General features: G+C 43.6%; 1 protein-coding gene across 4 annotated transcripts in view; it reads right to left on the reverse strand.

The window, feature by feature from the left end:
- CALD1 (caldesmon 1) overlaps positions 1 to 3,695 on the reverse strand; it is a 162,698-nt gene extending 159,003 nt beyond the window's left edge. For 2 of the 4 annotated variants that reach the window (XM_063153789.1, XM_063153785.1), the window contains exon 1: positions 3,441 to 3,694. The gene's annotated coding sequence lies outside the window, so the exon portion shown is untranslated. Of the gene's footprint in view, positions 1 to 3,440 lie in introns of all 4 variants that reach the window. The other 2 variants (XM_063153792.1, XM_063153786.1) reach the window with 2 other exon arrangements.
- Positions 3,696 to 14,460: the final 10,765 nt, after the last annotated feature.

A 14,460-nucleotide genomic window follows, 5' to 3' on the forward strand; every position in this document is an offset into this window, starting at 1 on the left:
CTGATCAGGAGGTGCCCCTGTGCTTCATGAACAGTTTTGAGGGGCAGGAAGAGGGAAAGAGACATCAGTTTGTGGTGGAGGTTCCAAAGGAAAAGTGCATGGAAAGGAGAACTTCCTTAAAGCAGGATGCAACGCACACAGCTAACACACCAGCTGAGTAACAGTGTGATATTCCCTAACCTTTTTGGTTGATCCAATCTGTTTCATGAAATCTAGGAGCAAACTCCCCCGGGGGTGGGAGGGTTCCCAAATTACAGAGTGCTGAGCCTCCTTCCCTGCTGGGCCAGTTGAATGCACAAAAACATCAGGAAAGAAAAAAAAAAATGTTCTGTAGTTCAACAGTGCTGTGACCTCGGTGTTTCATCCAGAGAGGTCAGATCTAATATGACCTTCAAATACCTCTGAGTCAAATTTCAGCTTCAGCCAAACCCTAGACAAGCTACACCTTCCAAGCAGGAGCAGCACCCCAAGAGGAGGTGCCTACACAGAGGGGAGGTGATTTCCCTCCAGTGCATTACCCCCAAATCCATTCCCACCCTTTTAACCCCTCAGCAGCCCTGCACAAAGCCAGCAAACCATCCCCTGCCCACACACCTTTCCCAAAGCAGCAGCTCTCTCCCTGCAAGCTGCCAGGGGGGAGTTACTGAGAGGAGAATTTTTAAAGAATGAAAGCTTGCTTTGAATGCAGTCTCCACTCTCTGCACTCACAGGCCTGTGTGCCTCAGGCTTTGTGCACCTGGAGCCCAATCCTGCACACTCCCCAGAAAGCTCCTCTCAAAGGCAGCAAAATGCTCTCAGGACTGCACTTCCCATTCTGCCCTGTGTTACCTTTTTTGGTGCTTTCTCCCACACCCAGGAGAGTCCAGGCAAGCCCTGCAGATGGACAGTTATGCTCTCCTGGCCCTCTCTTTCTTAGGCATATATGGTTTCCTGTCCCTCTGTGCTCACACACTGGGTCAAATGTTCCAAGCTGCACCCTTGGCAGAGAGGGGTTAAGAACTCCACTGATCTTTAATGCAAAGTAAAACTCAGTCAGCCCACAAGAATAGGTTTCGTGTAAGCAGCTACTAAGAAATCAGAGTATTTTCCACAGTCCCAGGACATTCAAGCTCTATTTGTCCTGCAGGCTCTCACTTTTCTGCAGTGAAAAGATCACCTCCACAGGCAGGGCTGCTCCAGCTGTGCAGAGGGAAGTGTGGAACAAGGAGGATTTCCAGTCAGGCTCCTGATGGAGCCTCCATGGCATCTTCATAGCACAGAAGTCATGAGAAAAGCCTTGCCCCACACCTTTGTGCTCTCCCCACCTGGAATAAGCAGCACTGCTCCCTAATCCTGGATGGGAATTGAGAAAATACTCCATTGTCACATGTGGCCCCACGAATGAGATCAATACGAAACCTTCCCATCTAAATTCACTTCAATTTTCCCTCTAATGCCAGCCAGATTAACTTCCACCCTTCCCCACTTTCCTGTCAAATCTCTCAGTGTCATTGTTGCATTGTGCATAGCAGTGTTGGACAAGAAATAAAAGCACAAGGGAAGTGACCCCTTCCTCTGCTCCATGCCAGAATAATGCTGTGAGGATAGGAAGAAGCAGTTGTAGAAAATCCCTCATTCTCCTAAAAAGTGCTTACATCACTCACTGTCAAAGTGCATTCAGAGTACACAGGACCCCTGAATCCATTAATGATGGTATTGGTTTCACCAGGACTAATCCTGTGAATGAAGGCTGTGGAATGGATCCTCTTGTCATTGCAAGTGGCAACAAAAAGGAGTTTTCAGGAAAAACAAATTATGTCAATTGAGTCTCTTGTTCACAGTCATGTCATCTGGTATTTCTTCCCTCTGATCATGACTTAAGAGTCTACATTAACATATGCAGGTTTTTTTAAGATTGCCTATCAAAGCAGTTTCTCCAGAAAAGACAGAGCTATCATTTCTTCAAATACATTGAGAAAATAAGGATAAAGAAGGGCAGAACTTATCAACTACCTTTATCTCATTACCAATTTAATAAAACAAATGGGCTAAAAACTTTGCTCCATTTGTAATTTATGTTAAAAGAGTCTGTTCTGCTGATTTTGGTGCACACAGTTTTAGGGTCCCATCCTGTCTAAATGGCAGGAGAGGAAGATGAGACTTGATGCAGATGAAAATTTACAGCTACATTTTATGAGACAGAAAAAGAATGGAGGCAGAGTCTGAGGGTTCTCCAATGGCAAATCATACAAACACAGTCATTTCACAGTATGGTACCTAAAATAGACAAATTGTAATAAATACATGGTTCTTACAAAAAGAATTCTGCCTCCTTGTTTTCTTTGAGCTGCTGCCAAGGAGGGAATGTGTTATTTTCCCAAATTATTCTCCTGTCTGCCTTTTAGCAGGGGAAGCCTTCTCAGGCAGAGTCGTACAAAAACTGCATGCTCTGAAAAGAAATTCTCCTCTGAAAACAAAAAAAGTAACTTTAAAACAGTTATGTTTTCATTCTTCCAAACAACATTTGACACATGAGACCAATGTGTTCCATCCCTGCAGGTCTGGCCAGAGATTAGCAGCTTGGTCAGTGTCTGCAGCTACCAAGCATTCATCTGCAGCTAACTTCCTTCATTTTCCCAGCCCTTTCCTTGAGAAATTCCCTGCCATGCAAGAATATCCTGCTATCAGCAGCCAGCCTTGCACAACGCTTTCCAACTGTCCCAACATGTCAAAGGAGGTGGGAAGGAGCCTGCGAGCCAGCTCTCCCCAGCAGCACTCTGACAAACACAGAGCCAGGCTTCCAAGAGAGCTCCAGTCCCACCCAGGCACACTCTTTAATCCCCCCCTCTTTTAACAGGAAAGACAACTTCACAAGAAACATTCTGGCAACGCGCTGCCGAGCATGTTGGAGGCTGAAAACAAAAACTGATGCCATCTATTGTCAACAACACTTCTGTGAAAGGCTGCCATGAGGGACATCTGCTTCAGCAAGTATCAGATCGCTTACATTAAGCAGAGCTTCTCTGTGTCTGTATCAGTTACACCCCGAGACTGCCCTTGCAGTGTGGAAGTGCACGTATTAAGTTGCAAAATTATAAGCAATTCAGCAGACCTTAATGTGCTGAGACGTTTCTCATTGTAATGCCTCCATTAAAAAAAAAATTTAAAAGGGGAGGGGGGAATTAAAATTAAAGAAAAGAAGGGTTATTAGAATGGGTTATTGCTACTAATGAGCCCAGCAAAGGATGAAAAATGGAGTGGTGGGATCTGTCCTTATTGAGGTCCAGCAGGGTGAGCAGACACGCATCCCCCTTCACCCCAGATCCCCCTCAGTTCACCACGAACATCTGGAAAGGGGGAGCAGACACAGAGAGAGAGCAGCAGATCAGAACCAGCCTCCCACAGCCCGTTCAGAGCTGCTCCATCTGCAAGGCAAACCCGTCCCGCAAGCCCTTCCTTACCTCTGGCTGCAAAGTTCTCAGCTCTGGTAGGAAGGAAATGAATAACTGGCTGCTTGGGCAGGAGCGCAGCGAGAGAGGCACAGCAGCAGCCTCACACACACACACACACACAGAGCCCTATTCAATAAAAGTGCAGCTTTTCCTTGGCCCCTCCCAAAAGTCAATGCTAAGTGAATACATATCCCTTATGTTTACAATTGGCGGGCGGCGGAATGCATTGTCCTCAATTTATTCCGAGGGGCAGCCAATGGCTGCGAGCAAGCCAAGGTGGGCTCAGCCTGCCTGCAGAGATGCCTGTCATTCCCCAGGCATGCTCAGGAAGCCACTCATCAGAAAACCAAGACCTAAAAAGCTCCGAAAATTCGTGCGAGCTGCCAAAAGTGTCTTGCTACATGCCCTTTTTTGGTTATCCTTAGCAGGGCCTCTGAAAGTAAATCCTCTGTCAGGAACAATCATAAGAAATGTTAATCTTGGAGAAGGAGGCTGTCTTGTTGGACACAAACGGGGCTTAAAAAAAGGAAATGCTCTGAATGGAAAGGGATACAGTAAACATATTTACTTTTTGCACCAGGATTTTTTTTGTTGGGTTTTTTTTTTTTTTTTAACAAATAATTTCACCACAGCTAAACTACATTGTATTTTTTTTAACGAGGACCACATGTAAAAGGCAACAGAAACACTCTGCTGTGCAGGCTTGACTCTGCAGAGAGAGACACCAGTGGGAAAGGCACATGAAAGATGAGTTGGCAGGCTTCACAGCCTGATTCCATTTCAAACAGCACAATAGAAGTTACAGATAGGATAGCCATGTTCTGAAAAATAACTTTTAAAGAGATTCAAAACTTTGACAGTGATCCTTGGCAAGCTGGACTATTTGGGTGTACAGGTTTATTTTATAGCTCCACAATTATTCCTTTAGAATTAAGCCTAGCTCATTTACTAAGAGAATACCCCTACATCTCATTAATATGACCAATACTTGCACAGTCTTTAAACATCATCAATAAAGTAAACTTGGATTAATTTTTAAATTTGTTTTGTTAAAGTGATCGCACGCTGCTGCTAACTTTGCAAATTATGCAGGTATTTTAAAAATGGACAAACAGATCAAGACTGGTCATGGAAACATACAAAGTACATAAACTAAGTGTGAAAATAAAGATGAAAATGATTGCCTAGAAAACAGCACAGTACAGAGATCCCAACGTGTACCAGCCACTAAGGAAGGCTGCAGAGCAGCTGACTGCTCCAAGGGAATGAGATTCCAGACCAGGAGATGTTCTGCAGATTCATATTTGACAATAACATAAACAAAACCAGTTACAGGGAAACTATGTGTAAGATGACTTTGCAGCTGAATGGGCTAAACTATTTTAATGCCTTTCTGGGTCCTTCTTTCTGGCCACTGGGCCCCACAGATTCAGTCACATGTGTAATGCAAGAAGGATCCAGTCCACAGACAGTAAACTAACCCTTATAGCATAAAAAAACTAATTCAGAGCCAAATCTATGCAGATTTACAGCAAGAAATCATAGTTATTCCAGTGCCATTTTAACTTTCACTGCTTTATTATATGAAGCAAAAAGTGGTGTTTGCTTTTTGAAGGCACTTTTTTCCTTCATTTTAACAACCCTTTGGAAAATTCTTCTAATGCCACACAGCTCCCATGATGTGGCCACAACAGTTTTAAATATTAAAAGTAATACCTATAGCATATATATGACTTCGTTTGGTGGGATTTACTAGACAAGAGAGAACAAAATCCCGGTTCTCAGTCATTCCATAACTACAGAAATTATTAGCCTATGGATCCATGACCAAATAAAAAGAGGTAATGACATTATTCAGGAAGGAATTACAAATCTCTCCTGGATCATAGCATCCCCCAGATTTTTAGGGTGGAAAACATTGAAGAATCCAGGCTAAGAAAAAAGCAGGGTTAAGGGATGTGGGCTCTCAAAAGAGAAAACTGAAGGTTAGGAGTACCCTCAGGTTCTCATTGCAGCACAGCCATCAACCCCTACAAACTCAGTGTCCACTGCAACAGGAAGCCAGAAGGGATGCACTACCTAAAGCTGAAAGCAACTGGATTTTTTTTGTGGTATTTTACCTGTTTAAAACTCTGTTTTTGTAGTATTTTAGCTTTTTTTTTTTCTTACCATGACTTTGATACTCCCTTGCTAAAGCATTCCGAACTCTGTGTTCCAAGTCATCTTTCCATCAAAATTCCACCAAAAAAACCCAATTTTCCTTTGGGATGATTACATCACAAAAAGTAAAGTTTGCATCCTTCTTGCTCAGTTGAACTTCACTGAGAGGAACTTTTGAATTCTATGTCCTGAAGCTTTGAAGCCAACAAAATGTCACAGAGCCCAGAGTTTTCCTGGAGATACCGCTGGAAACCTGAACTTTGAAGAATGCAGAGTTAAATTCTGGTGGGTACCCCTCTGCATCCTATTACAGGATCCTGCTGTAAATGCAGTTATAACCTGCCTAAATCCACAGTTGTAGCAATTTAGGGAACTCCCATGGTAGCCCTTGCCCTCACCACCAGGACTGCCAGTCTAGCCACAGCCTCCCCTTTGCTTTAACAGTGAGATACCCTTTGTGCCACAGCCCACACCTAAAAATATTTCTGGCGCTGGAATAACCCAAATCCTGGTTTATGATTGCACATGTAGGAAATAAGGGGGAAAATAGTTTATGCAGATATTAAACTCCTAAATCAAGTACAATTTTGATATCAATGCCTTATCACAGTCAGAAAGGGCCCTGCAAGTGCTCATTGCTAAGCTCCGAAGTTTGATAACACAGGGCAGGGGTGGGACTGCTTGTGATAAGAGTCAAAGCACTTCTACATTTTGGGTTGTTAGTGAAGTGTCTCCCTCAGAAGAACCATCTTAGAAGTACCTGGAAATCTCTGTCCAGACTGGGGTTCTCACAGGTTTATCAAATTTTCCTGCAAAATTTACTTTTTGAAGCTGAGGTAAATCTGTGGTCTGGAAACCCAGTGAATATCATCCCCTTGAGGGGCAGCTCTGGTTGCTGTGTGACACTGAACCATTTGCATTTTGGCACCACAAAGCCCTTGAGGCTCACAGACAGTGGTGGCTGAGGGTCCACTTGGGTCATTGCTGGTCCAGCCCCAGAGTGCCTTCTTCCCAAAGCAGCTGTGACCCCTGCCTGGATAAACCTTGGGGGTATTTCTGGAGCAAAAATATTTTGCTTTTCAAAATGAAGTCATTATTATTATTATTGAGCTTTCCAAAATTATTCCTTTTTTTATTTGACTTGGTGCAAGTGATCCCTAGTGAGCAGCACTGTCCCACCACTGTCACTGCAATTCTTTAGCTGCCATTCCAGACACATCCTGAATCACCCCACACCTTCACATTCCCACAATACAGCAGGATGCACACAGAGCATCAAATACACCACAGGGAAGGCCAAACTGGCTCTTGCCTCTCACCCTCAAATTGTCATTTTTTGTTGTCTTCACAGCTAACAAACTGTCCTAATGCTCACAGCAAAAACAGAGATCTATAGAAAGTGCTATCACCTGAAAGGTTTGGGTTCCCTTCACACCTCTGCAGTGTAAGATTTCACTGGGAAACTCGGCCATCCTTTGAGCACAACAGGGATGGAAAGGAATCTTAACATTCCCAATGACAAAACACATCCCTGGAGGATCACATGGCTGGGGCAGAGCTTGGTCCTACCCTGTACAACCTCTAAGGAGCTAAAGCAGTTCTTGAGCAGAGAAATAGGATTCCTTTCCCTGGCAACATGAAACAAACCCCTCTTGCTCCTCACTACCTGTTGGAGTATTCAACCCCTGAAAAACCAGGCACAACTGCACCATCCTTCACTTTCAGCCCTTCCAGAACAGATGTGATAAGTGGAACCTCACCATCAAAGATGAGGGGGCCTTTCTGAGCTTACACAAGGTGTCCAGGCTAACCAGGCCTTGATGCCTATACCAGGGTAGGTGGTACCTGTGATGGATGGATGGATGGATGGATGGATGGATGGATGGATGGATGGATGACTAAACCTCCCTTGGCCCCAGGGGACACAATCAGCTCAGGAACTGGGTTGGGTGAGGAGCACACCCAGAGCAAATTCAGCAGCAGGAGCACTCCAGGAGACGTTCACCAGCTCACACTTGGCTTTTCCCTCCTTTGAGGAGCAGCAGGCAGGAGATGTGCTGAGCACCCCAGCCCTGCTCACAGCTCCTCTCTCCCTCCAGGCCAGCTCACTGAGCATGCTTTGGCTCTGCACATTTTCCCAAACCTCCTGACAGCGCCAAGAGAGCCCAGGGCGGGTTTCCCCCACCCCAGCAGACGTTTCTCAATGATGCCATGGCTGTCCCATTTCCACAGCTCATCTCACACATCTCCCAGGTGCTGGAGCTCACAGCTGGGCCCCTCTGACACGAAGGTGAGGGAGCTGAGATTTGTGAGCAAGCCACCCAGCTGGCAGCTCTGGCTGGGGATTGCTGCTCAGTGAGGGCAGCAGGGAGAAGCCCACACACCACGAGCAGGTTTGATCATCCCCAAAATTACCTCCTGGGCACAGACAAGCTGCTTCTGTGTTAGACAGGCAAGAGGTAACTTTTTAGGAAAGTTTTACACATGCTGCTTCAGGCAATATCTTTTGGCCTGAAACAGCACAACCCATAGGACTTCAAAGCCACCAGCATGCTCAAGGAGGGTGTAAAAACTACCACAAAAGAGAGCAGGGAAATTTGAGCATCTCTTCAAACACGGGGCTGTGTGCAGTGCAGTGTCAGTCAGCAAAAGGGGGGGGAAATAAAAAAAAGGGGGGGGGGAATAAAAAAAAAAAGGGGGGGGAAATAAAAAAAAAAAGGGGGGGGAAATAAAAAAAAGGGGGGGGGGAAATAAAAAAAAAGGGGGGGAAATAAAAAAAAAGGGGGGGAAATAAAAAAAAAGGGGGGGAAATAAAAAAAAAGGGGGGGAAATAAAAAAAAAGGGGGGGAAATAAAAAAAAAAGGGGGGAAATAAAAAAAAAGGGGGGGAAATAAAAAAGGGGGGAAATAAAAAAAAAGGGGGGGAAATAAAAAAAAAAGGGGGGGAAATAAAAAAAAAAGGGGGGGAAATAAAAAAAAAAGGGGGGGAAATAAAAAAAAAAGGGGGGGAAATAAAAAAAAAGGGGGGGAAATAAAAAAAAAAGGGGGGGAAATAAAAAAAAAGGGGGGGGAAATAAAAAAAAGGGGGGGAAATAAAAAAAAAAGGGGGGGAAATAAAAAAAAAAGGGGGGGAAATAAAAAAAAAAGGGGGGGAAATAAAAAAGGGGGGAAATAAAAAAAAAAGGGGGGGAAATAAAAAAAAGGGGGGGAAATAAAAAAAAAAGGGGGGGAAATAAAAAAAAGGGGGGGGAAATAAAAAAAAAAGGGGGGGGAAATAAAAAAAAAAGGGGGGGGAAATAAAAAAAAAAGGGGGGGAAATAAAAAAAAAAGGGGGGGGAAATAGAACCCCTAATGCTGCTTAGACACAGGACTAGAATCTAAGGACTGAGAAGGGGGCACTTCCTAACCCAAATTCCAGCCTCAACCTGCCTAGGACTCATTCATATCCAGTGCAAGAGCCATAGCCCTGCAAGGAGCTATTCCCATCATGGATTTTTAGCACATACCCAGGGCACGAAGCCTCTCACTCCAAGTGCCCCAAACCCCCCATGAATGGCAAGGTCTGTGCTCTGCTTCTACCTGAGAAGCAACACAATTCTTCACAGTGCTAAGAAAAGCAATCAGTGAATATTGGATGCTGTTGAAGGTTCAGGAATCAAAAAGCAGGTCATGAAAATCAAGCAAGGAACAGATGGTACCAGTTTTCAGCTTTCCTAAAGGTATTGGGAAAGAAAAGCCCCCTGGCTACAGGGAATAGACTAAGCACCCTAGAGTAGGATTTAGTCAAGTGTTTCCATGAGCAACACTTGCTCAGCTTGGATTAAAGTAATTAAAAGTTTAGCGTATAATTATGCCTCTTTGCCATTCATTTTGGCGTGGTATGTCTTCATATCCAGTAATATGCAGATATTATAGGTGAATATTTTATTTCTCCGGGTTTAGACAAATAAATACATGCAAAACACATTTATACACTAAAAAAGATCAAAACTAAAAAGACATTAAAAATCCTACTGGAAAAATATATTTTGCCCACAACAAGAAAGAATCAATCATGGTCACAGTGACTTTACCTTACTAAAAGCAAAGCAAACAACATAGTGGCCCATATTCCAAAGAAAACAGAATACCTGCACTTTTCCACTACAAAACTAAGCCTAGCTATTAGTACACAGTGCCCCCCAAAGAACAGAGACTTCACAGCACCTTCACTCACTTGCAGAAAAGTAAAAAAAAAGAAACCAAAAGCAGCTCTTCTGCATTGCTTCCGAAAGTGGGGATTTTGCTCACTTTTTCTGCAGGTGAACACAGGCTAAGGGCACTCTGCTCTCGGGAATCACTTTTTTAAAGAACATGCCCACTTCTCACACAGAGTACAAACAGCAGATGTGTATAATTTTCCAAACACCTCCATTTTCCACTGCCAGTCATGAAAAATTAGAGTGCAAGCAGCAGTGCTCAACACTTTACACACTGTCTCTATGTGCCTTATTTTGAGACAAATCAGTGTCTTTGCCCCAAACAATTGCACAGTACACACTCCTCCTTGTACATTTGGCTTTAATTCCAGTATTGTTTTCCAGGCAGAAAAGATGGTGCCGTCATCTGCTCTTGCAACCAGCTTACAAATTACTCAGCTGCCGGTACAGGGTGAGGCATATTCCTTGGCCTTGATTCTCCCCTCCCTTGGAGCAGGCTACACCAAGTATCAGCCTAATCAAATCAATATTCTCTGACATCTCCCATTGTCACAGCAATGTGAGAACCAGCCCCCTTTGTGCTCTGATGCTAATGAACCATTCAGCTCAGCAGCTTGGCTCAGGCAGGGAGCAGAGGTTGGGGCAGGGTCATTGACTTGGACTCCAATGAAAAGCACAGCCTGCATGGGCAAAGCCCGTTTAAGTCCCATGTTTGCAAACAACACTTGTGATCTTCATTTAGGTCTCCTATGCCTGCTGTAAGAGAATTCAGCACTTGCAGCTGCTTCTCAGTGCATCCCTGAGGGTGGCAAGCCATGGAGAGAGAAAGGCACTTCAAGCAACTGAATTTATTCAATAAAAATGAAGCAGAGGTAGCTGCTGGCAGGAATACCTGATTCTGCCAGTATTTGCTTGAAACAGTCAATTTATTACTGTCCACACTTCACCACTGCCTAAGGGGAGCAGTGTGAATACAGTCACCACTTTACAGCAAGCTCATGCTTTATTTTAATGACCTTGCTCCAATTCTGTTTCTAGAGGAAGGGAAAGGCAATACTCAACTCTCAACTGGCTGTCTGGAGCTGTTCTTTTGTAAGACATGGATCTCCTCAGGTGCCACTTCCTCAGAGAAGCCTTTTATCATCAGGAAAGGCTCCTGAATCTTTGCATTGGTAAATGGGATACAAGAAGTGCTTCCAGATACCTCAAATAATATCTGTAAGGAATCACTGCTTACCTGCTTTAGCAGCATCAGAGGGAACCAGCAATGCCAGCAGCTCACAGTTTTCTATGGGTGTTCATGGGCTTTGTGTTCCTGATTCATGAGTTACCACAAGAAATGAACGTGGGTATGTCTGTTACACATGTTCAGAGTGTCCCTCACTAAACAGACCTCAGAGCTGGCTTGATAACGGTCTCAGGATACAAAGCTTAAAAAAAGCAGCCATCTTTTCCCCATGGAACATAGAAAAGACATCTTTAAGAGCATTTGGTTGAGGATTGATTATATTTTCCTATAAAGAAAATAAATTCTTCCATGAAACTCTCTAGATTATCCTATGCTACCCTTTACTAAGACAGCCCCACTACCACACTCCTCTCACTTCCAGCTCTCAGCCTCACAAGTCATCAGGAGCAATCCCCAGGGCTGCAAGTTTAGATACTGATGATATAAACCAGTCACCATTGGCTCATGGTTAACATCTTCATTATTTTCAGCCACAGAGACAACATTCATAAATAAAAAAAAAAAAAACACAGTGAACTATTTTTTTTAAAGCACAAATATGGAAAGAATTATGCCTGCCTTGACAAAAGTCTTTTCACCACTGCTAAATGCTTTTGGGTAAAGGGGAGGGATTGTCCTTGCCAGCATCTACCACATATATTATAACCATCAGGGTAAACATGCACATCCCTTGAGTCACAGCTGCTTCTGAGTGTCAGGATCTGTGTTGAATTCCTAGCTAACAGCCATTGTTTGGATTCATTACAAGAAATATCACAAATTTGACTTTTTCTAAAATTTAGCACACTATGACAAAACATGAAGAAAAAAAAGGAACATTTGATAGGCTAAGAAGTGTTCTTAGCTTTTAAAGAGGATTTAAATTGATAATGGGTTCAGAAACACACTCCTGCCTTTTTTTTTTCTTAGATTGGAAGAAACCTCAAAGATCATTGAGTCCAACCCAGCCCTAAAACCTCAAACTAAACCCCTGGCACCCAGAGCCACATCCAGGCTTTGTTAAACACACCCAGGGATGGGGACTAGGCAGGCAGAACACTCCAGAGCTTTATCACCCTCTCTGTAAAAAATATTTTCCTAATATCTAACCTATATTTCTCTTGGTGCAGCTTGAGGCTGTGTGCTCTGGTTCTGGCAGTTCCTGGAGAAAGAGCCCAGCCCCACCTGAGCACAGGCACCTTTCAGGAGCTGCAGAGAGTGATAAGGTCACCCCTGAGTCTCCTTTTCTCCAGGCTGAGCACCCCCAGCTCCCTGGGGTTTAGTTGCCAACTTTCAGTGTTCAAAACAAGTATTAACCATTCCATATTTGTTTTTTAAAAAATGCCACTCAGGTCACTGAATTTGGCATCTGAGCAGTTAAATACAATTGAATGCTCACTCAAAATCACTGAGTTTTCATACACAGATGCATGCAAACTAAACATCACAGAAACAGCTGAATCCCCTGTCTGGCCCTCCTGGCAACACTTCCCACTCCTGATTGGATCATGGATAAATTCCCCATCCTTCAGGGAGACACCAGCCCCATTTCTGACAGCCCCTGAGCCACACCATAAAACCACTGAGCTGCAGGAGCAGGCAGTGGGGCAGCTGCAATGCACAGCTCCGTGTTTCAAACCATGGTCATCCCGCCCCCAGTGCATGTCAGGAGCTCATAAAACCACAGAGAGGGGATTTGCTGGTTCCCCCCAGCCCACCTGAGCAGGGATTACTCCTCAGTGCTCAGCAGAGGAATCCCACCAGCCCCCAGCATCCTCCTGGAGCTGTTGGGAAATGCAAGGGAAGTTCCCCCTTCCCTCCCACAGCTCCATCCCCACCTGTGCCAGAGGCACCCTGAGCACTAAATAGAGTTTGCACAATGCTATGAACAGGCAAAGTTCCATTCAAGCCCTTCACTGGGGTGGTCAGAGTCCCAAATGCCTCGTGGGGGATTCCAACATTTCCAAAATGTCCTCGAGTTTGTTATTAAATTTAAAGGAAAAAAACTCCAGTTAAGTTTGATGTATATCTCCTCTTCATAATGTCAAATGACATCCTTTCTAATTCTCCACTGAACTTTATAATAAATTTTTATAATAAATACTTTGTAATAAAGTATTCCCAGAAATAGAAATGCTCCGATAATGTGTGACAACTGCTCTCAGAACCCCTCCAATAACATTTCAACAAAAAAAGGCAACAAAAAAAACCAATTCTTCTGAAATAAAGTCCAGTGATATTCAGCAAATCTATGAATAAGGACTCCAACAGAGCTAATTTCAGCTCCTGAAATGATATTATTCATTCATTGTTTTCTATTATGATTTCTTGGCAGCCATTAAGGCTGTGTGAAGAAGCGCAGAGAAATATCCCAAAAAATATTTAGCTTAAGCTTTTTGACACAGTGACCAACTTCCCTATTGCTTTTCCATCTTATCTTCCAGATTAGTTGTGATTGATTAGGAAATTGCTGCAGTACAAGTTCTGTCTTATGAACTTCATATGCTCAAAGGGATTAGTAAAAGGCATTTTGATTCATTGTCTCCAAGGGGAAGGGTATTTTCTATAAACCCTGTCCAAATTTAATCAGGAATAAAAATATATTGGTGGTTACATACTGCAAAAGTATGGGAAAATGGACCACTCATTGTTTCAGGCCCAGGCCACCCAAGATTTGGGAGGATTTGGCAGCTTTCAGAAAGTATCACATGAGAGACAAACAAAACAGCCCAGATGGTTGTGCTTCCCTCAGCTGCAAGGCAATGCCATCAGAGAGGCCTTGACTCACACAGAAGCATTTCCATGTTGAAAAGGTCAGGTATGTTTTAATTCCTATACCAAAATTCATGCTTTCTTTCCATTTCCTGTAAGCAGACTTATGTTAATTTTGTGGAAATTCTCAAAACCCAGCCCCAAACAAACCCAGCCTTACAAGATCTCTCTCCAGACACTGCCTGTATTTCTCTGAGATATAAATATCAGCTGAAGGAGTGCACAAACACAAGAAGTAAATAGTTTGCTCCACTACTCCAAGAATTAAATAGTTCAGTCATCAAGCCATCTTAAATTTTTTTCTGTATCCCTTCTTTTACTACCCTGGTATGTTGAAGTTTCTGTCAAAAGAGAATCCTTTACCAGAAACCAGGATAAAGAGAGAAGAGAAAGGAGGTGGATGCACTCCCTGGAGGAACCTGCTCAGTGGCAGGAGGAAAATGAGCCCAGGCTTTGAGAGCAGGATTTTCCTTTTTCTGCAGTTGTGCATCTATCACCAGCTGTGCCCATGCAGTGTACAGGAGGTTTGAAAGTGCCTTTAAAATACCCATGTTTGTTGCTTTCACCAACAGGACAAAGCAGCAGTCCAGAGAACAAGAGTAGAGATCTGGAAATAGCACAAAGAGAGAGATGAGTCTGTACAAAATGGGGAGAAAGGCCACATCAGAGCC

This window comes from Melospiza melodia, chromosome 4 (genome assembly GCF_035770615.1).
Source record: "Melospiza melodia melodia isolate bMelMel2 chromosome 4, bMelMel2.pri, whole genome shotgun sequence".
Classification (NCBI taxonomy): Eukaryota; Metazoa; Chordata; class Aves; order Passeriformes; family Passerellidae; genus Melospiza; species Melospiza melodia.